Source organism: Tympanuchus pallidicinctus, unplaced genomic scaffold (genome assembly GCF_026119805.1).
Source record: "Tympanuchus pallidicinctus isolate F22 unplaced genomic scaffold, pur_lepc_1.0 scaffold3, whole genome shotgun sequence".
Taxonomy (NCBI): domain Eukaryota; kingdom Metazoa; phylum Chordata; class Aves; order Galliformes; family Phasianidae; genus Tympanuchus; species Tympanuchus pallidicinctus.
The window spans coordinates 28036768-28054487 of NW_026294747.1; the positions used below are offsets into that span (position 1 = coordinate 28036768).

The 17720-nt window shown below is 47.5% G+C and overlaps 1 protein-coding gene across 11 annotated transcripts in view; it reads right to left on the reverse strand.

The window, feature by feature from the left end:
- Window positions 1–15523, reverse strand: part of TMEM229B (transmembrane protein 229B) — a 32683-nt gene extending 17160 nt beyond the window's left edge. The window contains exons 1-2 of one of the 11 annotated variants that reach the window (XM_052694010.1): window positions 15384–15523; window positions 5532–5691 (exon numbers count right to left, since the gene is read on the reverse strand). The gene's annotated coding sequence lies outside the window, so the exon portion shown is untranslated. The other 10 variants (XM_052694007.1, XM_052694005.1, XM_052694009.1 and 7 more) reach the window with 10 other exon arrangements.
- Between the last annotated feature and the right edge of the window lie 2197 nt (window positions 15524–17720).

A 17720-nucleotide genomic window follows, 5' to 3' on the forward strand; every position in this document is an offset into this window, starting at 1 on the left:
TCTCAATCCATACAACAAAAGACCTGTCACACTGCACTCATGACAACTCATGCTAGTGCCACGACTTTGCATGGCAGCATCTAGCGAAACCAAGGTGTTTAGAATGGCTACTGAGGCACTTTTCAAGTGTGCTCCTTGTGCTTAAACCTGTCCTAACTTAGAACCTATCCTGCACCTAACCAGATTGCTTCACTCTATTTTCCTTGTTTCTCAGAGTTCCCATAGCTGTAACAATATACAAAGTTAACTTACACTTTGCATATGTAAAAGCAACTTTTAAACAAGTGCATGTGTAACACAGAACAGAGTACATCTGTACCTGAAAACACTCTAGAATTGAAGGGTGACTTCTAAAACCTTATGTTAGTAACAGTTTTCTGAGCTATTTAGGCCTTAGGTCACTCCCACTCATCTGAATTTAGACACTGACAGCACATTATAACGTACAAAGTTCTACACTGCAGCCACAACACCGGCAGAACCTCCCTTCATTCTGTGACAGGCTCTGCGATGATCAGCACACAGGCACAGGGAGCTCCTGCTGCTGCCTGGACGTGTCCCCTTTTAACAGAGTACTGCTCCCCTCCTGACAGAGCTATAGCACACAAAGGACTCCAGGAGTCTGACGGAGAGCATAGGAGAAATCAAGTGGCAGAGGTGTTAGAAGGCTGGGATGAAGCCTCAGGAATTGGACTACACATCAGAGAATGCTGCAAAGATGTGATGCGGCATGAAGGCTCAGCACTTACAGATCAGGAGATACTGGAGATCTACCCAACGTCTCTCATTGTGGAGGTACACCTAAATCTGCAATACCATAGCTCTTCCAGATTAATTCTAAAAGCCATTGAGATTTCTACAATGAAGGGTGTGGAAAGAAAAAAAAAAAAATTAGATGAGTAGCACCCAGGTCTCAAATGGAGAAGTAAAATGATATTCCTAAGTCAGAGCCAAAGTGAACACATGGATTGGGTATCTTAAAGCTGTGCTGCCTCACAAAACAATGTGCAAACTGGTGCAAAACCAAAGATGCAGTGGCCACAAGAGAGATGTGACGGGCTAAACTGTACTGCACAGTAACAAAGGACTCATGAAACCTCCATTTTGCTGAGGTTCACAGCACTCTGAGATACAGCTGTGGATTAATCACCCCACCTTGCTATGCCTCTGGCTGCCACAAGAACTGCATTTAGTTACAGATAGGTTTGGCAGGTTGCACAATTGGTTACTGATACTGCCAAAAACCATCCAGCACCAGTGGAACACAGAGAGCAACTGCAATCAGCCACTTGCAGCAGTACTAGATCCAGATAGAATCAGAAAGGCTGCAGGATTGGAAGGCTCCAGCATCACCCTTGTCTACTCAGTCATCTGTGTCACATGGATGCTGGAGTTCACCAAGGCATTTTTTTATTCCAGGGTGCCCGGGGGTGCATCTCTGAGTGGATTCACATATTCATATTTAACAGCATGTTCAATAAGCTTCTTCTCTTCTGTACAGCACTTAAGAGTGAATAATTAAAGGAAATATTACTGTAGTAGAGCTTCTCATTAGCAACCTAATTAGCTTTCTGAAAATAATTAACATTCCTTTCTATAAAGAGAACAGATGACCCATTACATCCATTAGACAAGCAAAACAAATGCCCTAGGTAAGCAACTTTTTTTCAGAGGAAGAGCATGGGAAGCATCCAGCAACGCCATTAAAAGAGGAAGCTGAGGAGGCACAGATGCCTGTGACTCATGAAGACTATGCAGGTGGGTACGCAGGATTGGTGTGTCTAGTTGTCAGATGTGTAAATGTGTAGCATTTGCACACAGATATGTTCTTTATCTGCCTCTATGACCTGCTGATATTCCATCAACTGAGATGCTGAAAAATTTGGCACCCCATCTTTTTTTTGAATGCTTTCAAATTCAGCCACTTAAGCTCATAACCATCTCTCTCCAAATGCAAAAAACAAAAAAAATCCCCCAAAGTTTTTTTTGTTTGTTTGTTTGTTTTTAATAGTAAAACACTTCAAAAATTCCCAAATAAACTACAGTTTAATGTCACGTGCAGTTCATTTCCACAGCCTACAGGAACAGCTGAGGTGATGGTTAGGAGCAGCATCAAGTACCTTCCCCCCAGCTGTAGAGGGTGGTGCTCTGATCAGCTGGTATGTTGAAAGAGTTTGGAACATGTTTCTCAATCAGTACCTGTTTGAAATTGTTGTGGGTGAACAGAGTGACAGCTATCAGTGCTGTGGAATGCTTGCATGTACAGATGAGAAGAAAACTAAGGACACAAGTCAGCATATCACGGACTGGTACAGCAAGAAATGTGGTGTTATAACAGTATTATCACATGTGTTGACTCAGCACAGAACAACAGATAAAGGAGAAACAAGCCATGACAAAAATAAGGTTCCCAACATCCATATATTCTTGGCCATGTAGTTGCATTTTTCTCATTTCTGTGTTCGTACATTTACATTCCCCTTGTAGAAGAGTTGAATACTCGTAGCCTTTAAGTGTGATTACAGTGAGGCAAAGCTCAGCATGCAAAAGCTTCCACAGTTACATCACTATGGAAACCACACATCCACCTCCTGCTCTGTTTGTCTGCTTCCTTATCTGATTAAAAAAAAAAGAAAAAAAAAAAAAGAAAAAAAAAGAAAACCCCCTATTTTTCCAATCTCCACAATTCTATCCAGACCACAGGAAGACAAACACTTTTTACCTGCCTCAGGAAAAATACCTTCTTCCTTCAGAGCCACTCTGTGAAAGGCCCCACCTCTCCACCTAGCTGGGCAGACTTTCACCAGCACACTTACTCCACTTCTTTCAAAAAGCACTCTCAAAACCCAGGCTGGGATTTCACTTTTGTTTCCCATCTACAACTTCCCTCAGCTTCTGGACTAGGACAGCCCCAGAGGTGAGTGACTTTTAGGGCAAATTCAGTGAGAAGGTTAAATTGAAAGCTGAAAACTGTTCTGGATGTGAGCTATAGTGTCTTTCCTAGATCGAAACATCCAGTTTCTTTCCTCAAAGCTCATTTTTGTGGAAGAACATTTGAATTGCCCTAAAATCAAGGTAGATGACATTGCTAGGCAGCTGCAAACACAAGGGCTGAACTGTTGCCAAAGAAGCCCATTACTTCTGCAGAAGTTGCTGGTTAATGGTAACTTTTCCCACACTAAAAGTCTAAATCTCTCATCAAAAGCCTGAAGCCAAGAGCAAATCTGGAAGACGCAGAATTAATATAGGGGACAATACTTAGAAGTCTGAAATAAGGTGTGCATTCTGCAGCCCAGGTATGTGAAATGGCTGATAGAATCTTCATACTAACATGTCAGAGAGGGTAAATTCTCCCCTGTGTCTGTGAATTTTGTGGTGAGCCTTTGAAAACGTCTTCAGCAAGTTCCCTCTGACCTCCCAGCTCATCTATCCCAAGAGCTCACAGCAGTTCAGAATTTAGCCTATGTAGTTCCTCAACTCCTTGGCACCTCTCAGCTTCAGCTGCCAAGTTTTCCAATCATTATGGAGCAAATGCCCACTGGTAAATGAGTTGAGAAAAGGTATATATTTTTACAGCACATAAGCACCCTCTTCTATGCTAAGGTACTCTGTAAAGAAAGAAAAGTCCAGCTATGCTCAGAGGACTTTCGGCAGACAAGAGTCTGGCTTTTCAGTAGGACATAGATAGAAACAACCTAACATAGCATAAATTCTCTTACAAAAACAAGGTGCAGCCACACTAAAGGTGCTACCCCCTACCAGCTTTCACAAAAGGGAGCAGTCAGTGCTTCCTTCTTGATCCTCATTTCCCTCCCACAGACATTCCAGGATTCTATCAGTGATCAGACACATTCCAGTTCCATTGGTGCTATGGGAGTTCCTACCAACAGCCCACAGAATGAGCAAAGGTTACTTCTGTGTCCTCAACATGTCACAACAGTGCATATGACAGGTTCTTGGAGAAGGGCAGACTGAGTGGAAGAGTGATGCAGTGTGCAGGGTCGTGTCCCTGTGGCTCTGGGAGCAAATCTGTCTGCATCTCCAGCAGATGGCATTCCAAGCAGCCCAAGTAGATGGCACATACAGGAGGCATTGGAGGAATTAATTATTCATAGTCTTGTTCTGCTGCCAATGGATCTATGTTTTCTTGTGCCCACACAGTGCTCAGTTTTTGTTTTAACAGTAACAGGAGATGTCTGCACCTCCTTTGATGGCTCTTGAGGGAAGGCGATTAGCGGCATTTGCTCCGCTCACAGCAACAGTACTATACCTCAGGGCACATGCCAGACACAGCTTTCTCCAGAAGAACCCATGGCTGCATCATTGACAGAATGTCTGGGTGCACTCCAAGGCACGGTCCAGCAGCAGCAAACTTCCTGAGAAGCTGCTGACTCTTGCTTTGTCATAACCTGCAGAACTGGCATGAACCTTGCTGCTCAAGAGATGACATTCTGACCAATTGAGGGCATGTGTATAACTGCACAACCAGCAACAAGATCATACGCAGAGCCTGAAGCAGTTGTTGACCCTGCTTACCCACATCGTCTGCATTGTCATTGTTCAGCCCACTGCTTTTATTCAGTAGCTGTCCAGAACTGCTGCCCATTCCCAGAAGAGGGGCAGGGATCAAGCAAGGCAACCTGTGTGACTGGGACAGTACCACAAGGGATCCCTTGGACACCACCACAAGGAGAGGGCCACGAGACTCCTGAGACAGAGAGCAGACTATGGTGGAGGTGCTATGTGAATCTGAACATGTAGGTGCTACACATGGAGAACTCAAAGTGATTTCCATGTCAGAGAAGTACTGTGCATGACCTACCATGAGGGCCTTAGCCACAATCTAGAAAACAGAAACTGTACTCTAAACTGCTGAAAGCTGCACCAGAGCACCTGACTTTGCCTCTTGCTAGGGCACTGTGCTGCGGAGTACTATGAGAACTCTGCAGGGTCCAGGGATTGTTGCTGATATCCCACAATGCCTAGCCTGTCTACTAGGATCAATGCAACTCTTCACTCAAATGTAAAACCTCTCACTTTGGTAGCGTTTTACTCTGCGCAATTGTAGCAGGCTGCAATAGGTACAGGCAAGAGGAGCCTGTGATCAGCAGAGTAGCACTGTTGAGTGCAGAGATTGCAGTTCCTCAGGGGCAGGAATAGACTCTGCATCATCTGACTCACACCTGTGCGGAGAGCAGCCCCTGCTCCTTACCTACTGCTCTTCTTTAGCTCAGGCAGTGCTCCACTGTCCTGATTGCTGTGACTTCTTCAGACTATCTCTGGGTGAGGTCTTAAAGTGACAATAATGCTGGAATAAGCTCGGCAATATAAATTACGAGCGATCAGAACAGCATGACATGAAGCAGACAGAAACCAATGACAATGCATGCAAACTGCAACCTTACTCATGCTTCCAAAAAGCAATCTGCAGGTTGAACTCGTGGAAATAATTTCACCTCCTGTCCACACTCACCCACTCTACATATCTGCTGTGCTGCAGCCCACTCCTGCCTTCTACCCCCCAACCCTACCTGTTGGGAGGGATCCAGCAGCTCTCCCACTTTGGCCAGCTCCCAGTTCACAGCATCCGTGGTGAGGCCAGGCTGTCCCCGCAGGTCCGAGCCGCTTCAGACAGCTGCTGTCTTCGAGACAGGAGCGTGCAACCAGCAGCTAGTGTGGCGACCAGGCAGCCTTCATAAAGCAAAGCAGCACAGGTTAATGTTAATGCGGCACAATGCGAGAGAACCTTCCAACACCCAAAATACAACATATCTATCTCAGCCCTGGCACCTGGCTGTGTGGATGGCCAACCTCTACCAAGTGCGGATGAGTGCTGCCCCTGCCCCAGTCCCGGGCTGGCAGCCACTCCCCAAGCTGGGCTGGGTCCTTCTGCTCCATACTGTCCTTCTGGATCCCTGCCATGACAAACATTAGGAGCATAGCGCTAGAGCCAACGACCAAAGGTTCCTCACCACTGCCATCTCAGACAAGGGCTCAGTTAACCATAGAGGATCTACCAGAAAGTGTCCGCTCAGTCTTTTTTTCCTGCCCATCAACCATTTTAAATATGTTAATTTACTTTTTTAAGTTTCATCCCAATCCTCCTTCTAACACTGCCTCCCTATACCCCCTCCAACCACATATTCCTTCCCCTCCCTTTTCTGCTCCACACCTTCACACAGGCAGGCCCTTTTCAGCCCCCAGCCTGTTTCCCCTATGCCCTGGTGAGGCGGCTGCCACCTGCCCCTACATCAGACCCAGGCCGTGAGCAGAGCCGCATGCCTGAGCTGCCCTCCACTTCTCAGGCACTGTCGCTCAGGGTGCCACTGTGCTGCTTTGTGCAGAAGTCGCACATTGAAGTGCCAGTTCCAACACAAAAATATCCAGCACATAACCACTTCAGTCTCACAGATCTCACACTCTGAGGGCTTGTCTACACACAGCAATTTTCTAGATTAATGGCATGTGACGAAGTTACAGAGCAAGAACAACTATGTGCCAGATTGCATAACAAACAGGATCTTCACGTTATCACAGAATTGCAAGGGTTGGAAGGAACCTCAAGAGATCATCAAGTCCCACTTCTCTGCTAAAACAAGTACCCTACAATAGATCACACAGGTAGGCATCCAAATGGGTCTTGAATACCTCCACAAAAGGAGACTCCACAACCTCTCTGGGCAGCCTGTTCCAGCACTCCATCACCCTTACCATAAAAAAGTTATTCCACATGTTATTATGGAGATTGTTACATAAAAGTTTAGGCTATTCTTCTTGTCCTGTTGCTGCACCAAGAGCAGCCTGGCCTCATCCATCTGCACCCCACCTCCTTTAGATATTATAAACATTTATCAGATCCCAATGAACGTAAAATTTTGTGCACAAATCCAACAGTAATTCAAGAGAAACATTTTCTCTTAAAAACAAAGAAATACAATACAAACAATAGAAGAAATACACCATTTGCCTTTAGATCACACTGATCTACAAACATATTCCAATTAAAAAAAATGCAGATTAAATAACTAATCCTCCCCCAACAAAACCTTCCCACCAAGATCAGCAGAGTGATGAATAGCATAAAACTACTAATTAAATCAATGTAACCTGAGTATCATGAGACACACCAAGCACTTCCTGCACGTGCATTGATGTTAACGTCTGCTTTGGAACCTCTCTTACCATGAGGAATAGCTGCTATTTTAACAGCCAGGTACTTATACGTCACACTGGAAAGAGCGGCTGTTGTTTATTAGCTCTCATTTAAATTGCTCTAAACTTGATGTTCCTGTAAGTTATTCACACGTATGCTATTTTCACTGTATGCATTTTGTAACAGTAGAGTATAGGTTTCTACTGAGCTATTTATCAGATGCTTGCACACAAAACTTCAAAAAGTATTTCCTAGAAATGCATTTTAAATAACACTGAGAACTCTTTTTACATGCTCAGATCTATTTGACTATAATTTGTTCTATAAAAGAGAGAAGAACAAAATGATACAAAATAAGCAGCTGTAACACTCTTGACTCCTTCAAGGCACAAACCTGAAAACCAAAAAACACACCACTGCTTTTAAACCAGAAGCTGTGCTCTGGGTCACTTGTTTTGCTTCCCATCTCTGAAGCCAGCTAATAAACACATACACCCACTGTTTGCCACAAGGCTGGGCACACCCTGGAAAAAAAACAAAGTACAACATTTTCAAAAGGGTATATTTATTGCCAGGTGAGTTCCACATATCTCGGTGCGAGCGCTCCGTTCCTTACTCAAAGGTTTGGCATGGGAGTGAGGACAGAGCGGAGCTGAGAAATTCTCCTGGCAGGGGGACAACACTGGGACAGCTCTGTCCTGTCCTGCACATTGCTGTGCAGCTCAGCCCTTTTGCTAGCACCAGCCCCACGGCCGCCCACAGTGTCACAGAAACTCCAATCAAGGGATTTGCCATTCATCTGAACGCTGCTACCAAAAACCTCCCTGTACTCAGCCATATCACCTCCCAGATCTGGCTTTCAGGCCTCCACCCAGCAGGAAAGAGATCCTTTTTTTCAGTAAGAAAAGCAAACAAAAAAGCCTCCTTCATTTCTATGAGCTCAAAATGTTTGAGAAACCATCGCTTCAGTCGCACGTGTATCTACACTTGAAAGAAAAAGAAACTCTTTGTTAGCAAAGACTGTGCGGTAACATAAGAGCAGAAATGCAGCATTGAAGATAAAGGCTTGACCTTGGAGTTCACAGCACTTTGGCTGGTCAGAAAAGGTCACATAAATGATAAGTGAACTTTTTGTACTGAAATGCTAATGATTAAAAAGGTGTAATGTTTGTATTAGCAAAAATCAACAACTACAACAAATATTCAGCAGTAGTGCAGCCATTCAATAAAAAAAGGAAGAAAGAATCTGAAGCCCACTGTTATGCAAGACTTGGGCTCCTCTCAGATGCCAACACCAGCAGGCAAGTGCTGCACGTCAGTAAGCGAAGGAGCAGCACTCATCCAGTGAGAACTGGATGGAAATGAAATTCTTGGCTGCCAAGTGGCTACTTGCGTGTTCCTTCACCTGTTTGCTTATGCTTTTTCATGATTTGCAAAGTGCACTTGAGAAGGAAACTCCTGTCCATGCCACTACCTGGTAATTAAACTGAGATGTTCCACCAACAGTGAAGCCCTTGAGCAGCACCCAGGCTCAGTTTATCTAAAGCAGAAAGCAAACAACTTCTCAGCAATGCACCCCCACCCTCTAACCCCTGCAAGACCTCCACGGAGGGTGATGCAGATGTCACCCAAATGAACCCAGCACGCCCCTTCCTCTGTCCTTTGGTTGGGGTTTCCAGCTGCGCATGGAGCAGCCAGGCCCTGGGATCCCTAGACTCAAGGTACTTAGAGCACAGAACATGGCACTCCCTCCCAAAGGCAGGAGGTAGGGCTGCACCATCCCATGAGATGACATCTGGGCTGGAAGAGGAGCACAGCAACAAGATTGCAAAACTCCATAAAAAGTAGCTTTCGGCCACCTGCAAAAAAACAAAGCACCTTCAAGATTAGGAGCATCCTTTCCCAAACACCTCCACATCAGCACACTGTGGCTTCTGGAAGGCCTACAATCTCAGAGTGCTCCTAAAAGCGCTGACACCAGCGAGAACTGGAGAACCTTGGGCAGGTGCTTCACAAGCCACAGGAGCTGCAAATGCTGCTGTGGATGGTCACCAACAAGAAGCAGAATGTTAGAATAACCAACAAGAGTCTATTCTGTTGTTGTTGCAGTTACCCTGCAGAATTTCTAAGACAGATCCTGTAATCTATCAGGTAGTCAGGTTTCAAACAAAATCCCCTAAATCTGCCTTATGTTATCGGAGTCCTACTTACTGTTTCTCCATGCACACTTCACTGCTGATGTTCCTGCTATTCCCTTCTTGCTAAGACAATGAGAACGAACCAGCTGGCTCTACATACAGGTTCTTGTGCATTACTGCATCTCTCAACACTTGGGTCAAATGGGTTGCAGTGGTGTTCAAGGTTCCCCACAGCTCACCACATTTCCCTGATGCGTGCCTTTTAACATCAGCCTCTCACTCATTTTCTTACCTCTCGCGTTCCCAGGGATGAGCTATGGCCTGCTCTTTACAAGCTGGTGAAGGCCCGTGGGAGAGAATGGCTGTTTCCTTATATACACACTTACTTACACTTCATTATTTTGAACAGCTCATCTAACATTTGTTCTGTCGCTTTCAGGTTCTGTGAATACATTTCTGTAAAACCACGGTCAAACCTGACCTCACAATATGGCAGTCAAGCAGGAGGGGAGTTAAAAGGAGCAACTCTCACAGAACTCCACCTACACGTGCTTCATGGAGAAGTATAGAGCATGTTACATCATGAAAGCAAAGTCACTGGCTTTTTGGTAACTGAAGGCAGGGTACAGTTGCTTAGCAATTTATCTGATTACCATTTTTCAAGTATCACATGCACACTTAGAGATGTTGCATAATAATGTCTCACTTTCATGTTTCCTAACCCAATTAAAAAAAAAAAAATCTACCAAACTTCTACCAAAATTAATACCTATAGCTGTATCTGGCAAAAGAGAAAAGACAATATAGCAGCTCAAAAGCGAGTTGAAGCATTAATATTCCTGAATATAAATGGCTTTCAGAATGTCTCTATGAAAGCATTTTATTTTATCCACTTGTCTGCGAAATGACAGTAGTAATTTCTTCCTCACAGAGAGGCACCAAAATTCATTAAGAACAGTAAGATTTTCAGATGAAAGATGCTGAGGAAGCATTGTTGTTAGCACTTACAGCTTATTTAGTACTCCAAACATTGTTAAGCCCTGGTCCAAAGAGCAGCAAATTCTAGTCATGGTCATAACATTGTTAGGGAAACAAGGACTGTCCAGTCTCACACCATGCAAATTACAATTCTAACACGAGAATCTACTTTCACCACCTAGGAAAGAAAAAAGAAAACAAAATCCAAAATTCCCCCCCACTCCACAGTACATACCCCAACCTGAGGCTGCAGTACTAAGCACTGCTGCAGCTCCTGGAGCTGCTACTATGAAAAAGCAGAGGTAAATCAGAACATGTGCATACATGGCATTTTTAGAAAAGAACATGTTGTACCTATCGATCTGCTCTTTGAAAACCTAATTACACTGTAGCTAATCCATGAAAGAATTGAATCTTCAGCTGCCTTTGCAGTGAGCAGTAATAGCTAACAACACAAATATCAAAACTAGGCACTGTTTCCAAAAGGTTATAATCAGCTCTAAAAAGAACTTGCACCATAGAGATAGATCTTTTGCATATCCATGAGATATATTCCATTAAAACATAAAGTGTCTACTTTATATATGCACCTCTGTCTTCAACTGCACAGAAAGCAGCTCAGCTGCCTGGAGCTCCACTTACAGCACATAGTTCCTGTCAGCTGAAGTAACCAAAGGTAAAGTTTTGGAAACCAAGTATCTCATCCCCATGGCAAAGCATTAACCCGCAGTGAGAAACCCCAAGCAAGGACAGCCAAGCTCTATACTGCTACCAAGTAATTATCTTACTTTCACCGCAGCTCCTCTCTTGCTAGTAGACATTAGAGCAATTTTATAAACTCTGCCCTACATCCTGCAGCTCTTGTGCAAGTCCACAACCAATTAAAAGCTTAATAGAGAGACCTGCCTTGGAAAGACCTGCTGGATCAAAATAAACCCAATCACATGGCACCTATCATGCCGCTAGTGGGAACCACATGCACATTTTGAAAACACCAGGCATCACAAAAAGAAATCATTTCTCACAAAAAGAAATCATTTCTCTCCTGGGACATGCTGGAAACATCTTACCGTGAGCCTCAGCCAATCCGAGATCCAAGGAGGACCCCTGGGCTGAAGAGCATCCTGCAGGCTGTGCACACCCAGCTCTGCCAACACCACCAATTGCAGCAAGAACCCACCCCACCTAGAGCTGCGTATGGATGCAGTTCAGCCAAAAGTTCTTAGCCAAATTAAGCTGGTGGAGCTGGGTGAGTCTGACCATCTCCCACTCATATATTCCGGGCAAAAACAAACCAAGGAAAACAGGCAGTTGAGAGCATGCTGTGTCACAGCTGTCCGTACTAGAAGAGAGCTTCCCCCATCAGAAATACCTCGTTTTCTCCCACATGAGTCGAGAAGCACAACACAGTGCCTGGCAGCAGCCCCGGTGCAGGCTCAGCACCAGCGCACCTGAGCATGGGGCAGCTGGGAAGGAGCCCTCCCTGTTTTGTTGTTCGTGCTATCAGCACTTATCCAATGACTCCTAATGCTTGGATCTTATGCAATGAAAGCAAGACGGCACATATTTGTGGTAGAGAAGATTCTCTCTGTAATCTAATCCAGCTTTGACAGAAGCCTGCGAGGGCGGAGGGGATTGAGATAAGGTTGTGGCAAACTTCTGTGCTGGCAACAATAAAAATCTAGAACAAAACAAAGGTAACAAACATGCTACTTTCTTTTATACAGACCAATTAGAGGCCTCTGAACTCATACACACACGACAATCTCATTCAGATGTGGCTACAAATAAATTTCTAAAGCAGCTGAACTTTTACTTAGCCTACGGGGACACGTTAAAGAGCAGTATATACCTGCAGGTAGATGCCCTTCAGGTTTGTTTTAAACAGCCCATCAAGTGTCCAGGCTCTATCTTGCACCACATCTTATTGGAAGCACCATTTCCCACCAGGAACTCTGACCTCTGACTAATCAGAAATGAGCAGAGATGTTGGTCATCTGTCCAGAAAGCCTAAGCCTTCACTAGCCTTGTTCTGGCTGCCTGCACAGTCTTTTCACCAAGAGCTCAGATACCATCTGGATGCTCCTGTTTCATGTGTTGTCACAGAAACGCAAGGACCATTATTTCTGCTGTACAGTGTGAGACATTTCCACTCCCTGCCTGGTCTGCACTAAGCATCTGAACACCCTGGCCTCCAGCAACTCTCCAAAGCCTTCACCTGGAGATAGGCAGCATTCTACAGGGAGCAGCGGGGCCTTTTCCTGCCTCCTGCTGGCAAACAATTTATCCAAGTAATTGACCCATTTTCTACAGAATAATTAGCCCAGGGGAACGACACACTACTGCCCTTTAATTAGTCATGTTAGTAGCTCTCTTGTTTTACCTTGTAATAATAGCAGCCAGAGACTAAGGAAAAAAAATCCACAAAACAAACAAACAAACAACTTGATTTCATTTCCTTAAATACAACATCCTTAAATGCAACCCAGAAACAAAGAGTCTTAATGCACAAATGCCAACAATAAAATTTCCCATTTATTCTGCAATTCCCAGGCCAGCCATCAGGACTCCTTCATATCACTGCATTGGGCTTCTCTTCTCTGGATGCTCTCCCAATTGCTTCTCCTTCATCTTCCATGACCAGAAACTCCTCTTGGGGTTTAGATGGCTCTTGGTAGGGCCATCACCTCCCACCTCCCCAGACCTCCCACTGCAATCAGCCTCACCTGGCTCATTGCTGGTGCTGCAGAGGAAAACAAGAACTGCAGTTGTTGGGTGAATTGCGCACTGAGAGAGAGCACTGTTCCTGCACAGCACAAGGGACCACCCACAGCCCTGTAGTGTGAGAATTGGGTGCAGCCATCACTGTACCCAAATGAATGAGTGATGTGCATATCTCAGGACACTGCAGCACAACTCACCCTCTTGATGTGAAGGAATAAGCAGACTAACAAATTAAAAGGCCAAGGGGATCCTGCATCTGCACTCCTTAGAACTTCTTCAAGCTGCTGAACTGAAGTACAGATCTTAAAAAGATACCTCAGTCTGAAGGCTCCAAACACTGCCAGATCCACCACCTCACCTAAAGAACCCTTCCCCCCTCGCTTCAAGGTTAAGTTCATTTTAACCTCGCGCTATGACACTGCCAGTAGAACTGCAGAGCCCCATGGCCAGGCACCTTCCATACCTGTGCAGGGCCCTGTGCTGCCCTCAGCCCCCATCCACCACTGCCCACAACTCACACTGTGGCCCCTGGTTCTGTCCTGCAGCCTGCCGTGGGACCCAGCACCCAGAGTTCCAAAATCAGACCTCCCCAGAGGAAGCTGCTTCAGCCTCCTGCCCTGCAGCAGGATCATGCCTCAGAGGCACAGAAAACCACATGTACAGAGGGGCACCACAGTTTGGGAGCCCTCAGGGTACACCGTGAGCATGGCGGTGCCCTGTGGGCAGATTTCCTGCCGTGCATTCCCCAGCACCTGCAAAAGTGGCCACAGAGGCTCACACCTGCATCTCAGTCCCTCCTCTTTTGCTATTTCCTGTAGACGTTTCATCTTTTCAGGGCTTTCTATTTATCCCCAAGCAGCAGCGAGCCCCGTTTTCAGCTGATGCAGCTCATGTATTGATGCATCAGTGTACTCACAAGCCACGAACAACACTCTGGGCAATCCGGTCCCTTTGCAAATCCCAACATAAGGCTCCATCGTGGAACTGCCAACACCTCGCTTGCAAATATCCCCATCCCCTGCAGGTAATATTCTTCCTGGGAATTGGGAGGGAATTGGAACAAACCTGCCAAGCACATGATACCAGAGAACAATACCAAACATTTCATCTGACAGAGATGCGCCGCCTATGCTGCATGATTTGGGGGACTTTGCACGTCGGCGCTCCCCCCGGGCCGGCGATGCGGAGCTCCCCGGGAAGCCCCGCGTTGCACAGCGGCAGACGGAGAGGGGACAGGGGAAGGGCGATCCTCCTTGCGTCCCCGCGCCGCACAACCAGGGGATAGTAGCCAGAACCCTGCTGCAGGGGATGGGCGGGAGGAAGCACATTTTCCATTTCGCAAAAATTCAGCTGTTCTGGATGTTTTCCATACCAAAAATGGAACAAGAACAAACATCCCAAGACCGATTTAAATGTAAAAGCAGCGGCAGAAGGATATCCTCGTTTCAGTGGTGCTGATATCCGGGTTCCTGACCTCCCGGCACCGCAGCGCGAGCAGTTCCCAGGGCTGCGGAGGAATCACTGAGGGGGCTGTCGGCCCCCCACCCCCCGCCCTGTCCTGGGGGGCTGAACACGGATTTGTCCTTTCCCAGCACAATGAGTTAGTGAAACCAGTACAACCGAGACATTTCACAACATCTCGCTTTGTTCAAAACACGTCACAACTCAGAAGAAAAGCAGCCCCAGCCTCCCCATCCCCGCTTCTCCCTCCGCACCCCCGTACCGCCGCACCCCTCGACAGCTACGCTCGGGGTCGCGGCTCCCCACGGCTGCTCCCGGGAGGGGGCGACTGCGGATCCCGCCGCCGCCGCCGCCTTTGTCTGCCCGAGACCGGCGCCCGCCCGGTTACCCTACGACCGCCCGCCGAACGGGAGGCGCGGCCGCGGCCCGGCGGTGCAGGCGGCCCCTGCCGCCAAACCGAAAGCGGTAGAGCCAGGCGCCCGCCCTCCGCCCCGGGCGGCGCATCTCCGGCTGACGGGAGGCCGCCAGGCGCCGGCGCGCCTCCCGGGCAGGTGCCGGGCGGCCGTCGCGTCCCCCCCCGCCGCGGGCCCTCGCCTCACCGGGGTCCATGGGTGCCCTGCGACCGGCGACGGCGAGAGGCGAAACGCGCCCGTGACACTCGCCCGTAGTGTGGATGCGGTTGCAATCTGCACATGCTCGCTTCCGACAGCCGGCCTTCCCCGCCACCTTCCCTTAACTCTTTCCCAACTGCCTCGCATCGCCTTCCGCCCCTCCCGCACCGCAGAGGGGCTGCGGGGTCTGGGCCCGGAGTTCCCCGCACGGCGCGGTGGGTGCGTGCCGCAGAACCCGTCTTCCGAGCCCTCCGGGAGCCCTCCCGAGCGGTTGCTCTGCGGGTGCGCGGTACCTGAGGTGCGGTCCTTCGTATTTACCCTTCCGAAGGAATCCACGCCCGCAGAGCCCGGGTGGCCGTGGGGCTCAGACTGAACCGCCTGCTGCTGGAGCCGGGAGCAGAGGGACGTCTAACACCACTATCAGGGGAAATATTTGTCTGTAGCTTAGCTGGTAAAGAGTGAAACATAATCCCCTCAAGAAGTGTTTTTCTACCCAGAAGGACCTCTCCAGATTGAAAAAAAATGGCCTAAAGAAGGAGAGTAAGAAAATAAATTTAAGGCATAAATAGTAGAGCAGATTAAATTCCTCTCTCCTTCCGCATTAACTCTTCTGCAGCACGAGAACATGGGAGAGTGAAGTGCGTTTCTCTAGGGTTAGAAACCAGGAGACTGCAACTTCAAGCCAGAGCTGAGGAGTGGACATCTCAGTGCCCTGTGGCAGGGTAGGCAACACAGCCACGTGCCGCCACTTGGGAGGGCTGCGGTGGGCAGCAGCAGGTTAATGTGTTACCTTCTTCCAGAAGGGAAAGAGATTTCTGTGTCTGTTACTTTACGGAGAGAACCCAGTGTGTCATGGGGTAGGAGACTACCTCCTTCCTGGGATGGGAAATGGCCCAGCTCCTGGCCCTGCGTTTCAGCCACCACATCTCTGAGTTCCCCACTCTGCCCAGGTCACTGTTGCACCTTGTTTCTCCCAGCCCCCATGTCTCTCTCTCTCCCCTGTCCCCTGCAATACCAGGAAGGATGAGCTCATGTTTTCAGCAGAATAAAGATGCTTTCATGACCTCTGTTTAATGATTCAGCGGTTTAGAGATCAATAAAAACCAATCACTGTGATGAGGCAGCACCAGATCAGCTCAGGCCTGAAGCACTCACAGGAATGGGTTCCCAAAAAGCCTGCCCACAGACTGGTACCACAGGTGCTGCATGGATGCACGGCCCCATCGTGGCCCCGATGCTCCATGGGCCCACACACTGTGCGTAGAGCTGTAGCTGCTCCGAGGATGCCACACTGCAGCAAAGCGCCTGTCAGAGTGTCACCTGACCACACAATCTCTCTGCGAGAGCTGGAGTGTCAGAAAGATGGAGTGTTTTAAAGGGGAAATGGAGAATAACACGACCAGCCCTATCCCAGTCAAGGTGTGCCAGCTGGGATGGTAGCGCATGCCAGTGACCTCAGGCTGGCTTAAAAAAATAAACTGTTTGATGTATATTTCAACAGAGCCAGGAAGGAAAATGCTAAGATAGATAAGGTATCTCTGATGTTGTAGAAGCACCTCTAAAATACTGTATCTGATCAAACAGATGCAGAAGACAGCAGTCAGATGCTATGCTGTTGTATTTTCTGTGAAACAGCATCCTCCAGAAAGTGCTGAGCATTGTGCCAGAGAGAGAGCATGAGAGAGATCATTTCACAGCATGAGGCAGCACGAATATTTCACAGCATGAGAGCAGAGAATGCCTTACGAGGAGCAGAGGAAAGGTCAAAGAGAAAGGAAGAGGAGAGCTAAGAGATACCTACAAGAAGGAGAAATCAACAGCCAGAGACAGACCAAAATAAATGAGAAGCACACGTAGGGAACATATAAATCTGCATTCTCCTCCCTAGTCACAGTAAGCAGGGAGGAAGGAGGAGGTGAGGAGAAAGGAGAGGGCTCCAAGAGTAAGGAAGGAAGTGGCAGCAAGGCAGGGGTCAGGGGGATGGAGACTAGGGCTGCTCTGTGCTGAGTGACAGGTAGGAGGGAGACAGCCAGAGAGCACCTGGGGTGGTGCTGTGTCCCTCAGGCTGGTCAGGCCCCTGCCTGTGTTCGCTGGTCCAGAAAAGCTATTGTGTCTCCATCCAGCTTCCCTTCTTTTAGCCTGAGCTAGTAATGGAAAAGCTAATGGAACCAAAATTATAAAATGCTGAAATATGGAGTAAGATGAGCCTAGAGGCATAAGGATCCCCAGAATTGCCCACTTGTGTGCTCCTTGAGGGCCAGCCAGGAACGAGCACTGATCTCTGCAGAACACTCAAGTGTGTGCAGGATGCTGGCTCTGAGATGGAAATTTGCAGTGACCTACAGATGCCCCAGCACCTCTGCAGCCATCTATAAACAGGCAGCAGAGATGCAGCTGATCCTATTAACTGTCTTATAACCGCACCACAACTGCTTTGTCTTTATCTGGAAAAAGGGAGATCATACGCAGCACCAGGCCTAGATCCTCTATATGTGCATCCAGAGCCAGAGGTCTCTGCACTACACCAGTTCTGGAAGGATTTATTCATTTGGTGCAGTATCACACCTGAACATACATAAACATCCCAAAAACTGGCATAATCACATCTGCTTGGTACCGCAGTCTAGTCTTTGAGCACACTCAGAGTACAGCATG